We start from the raw sequence: 286 nt of genomic DNA on the forward strand, positions 1-286 counted from the left end.
GCAAATAAACGCTCCTTTCCAAACGAGCTTTTTCCTTTTTTTCGTAACCAAGTATGTGTGGGTAGCTGTGTATTAGATCATATATAATGCTGGTGTATTTAGGTATCAATATTTACGTCTATCCATTCAAACCGTGACAGCATTCATGGATGAAAATGAAATCTTACAATTGGTGTAGCAATGTTCATAATGAGGCTTGATCTAATTCGTTCAAGCCGTTTGTAGTTCGAGAATGTAAGCAGAGGTGCCGCTCCCGTGTTTATTTAAACGAAAAAGTTTAAATAAA

The 286-nt window shown here is 36.0% G+C and overlaps 1 protein-coding gene across 1 annotated transcript in view; it reads right to left on the minus strand.

The window, feature by feature from the left end:
- LOC119590469 (zinc finger protein 202-like) overlaps positions 1-286 on the minus strand; it is a 3,739-nt gene that overhangs the window by 1,058 nt on the left and 2,395 nt on the right. The window lies entirely within an intron of this gene.

The sequence above is a fragment of the Penaeus monodon genome, chromosome 27, assembly GCF_015228065.2.
Source record: "Penaeus monodon isolate SGIC_2016 chromosome 27, NSTDA_Pmon_1, whole genome shotgun sequence".
Classification (NCBI taxonomy): Eukaryota; Metazoa; Arthropoda; class Malacostraca; order Decapoda; family Penaeidae; genus Penaeus; species Penaeus monodon.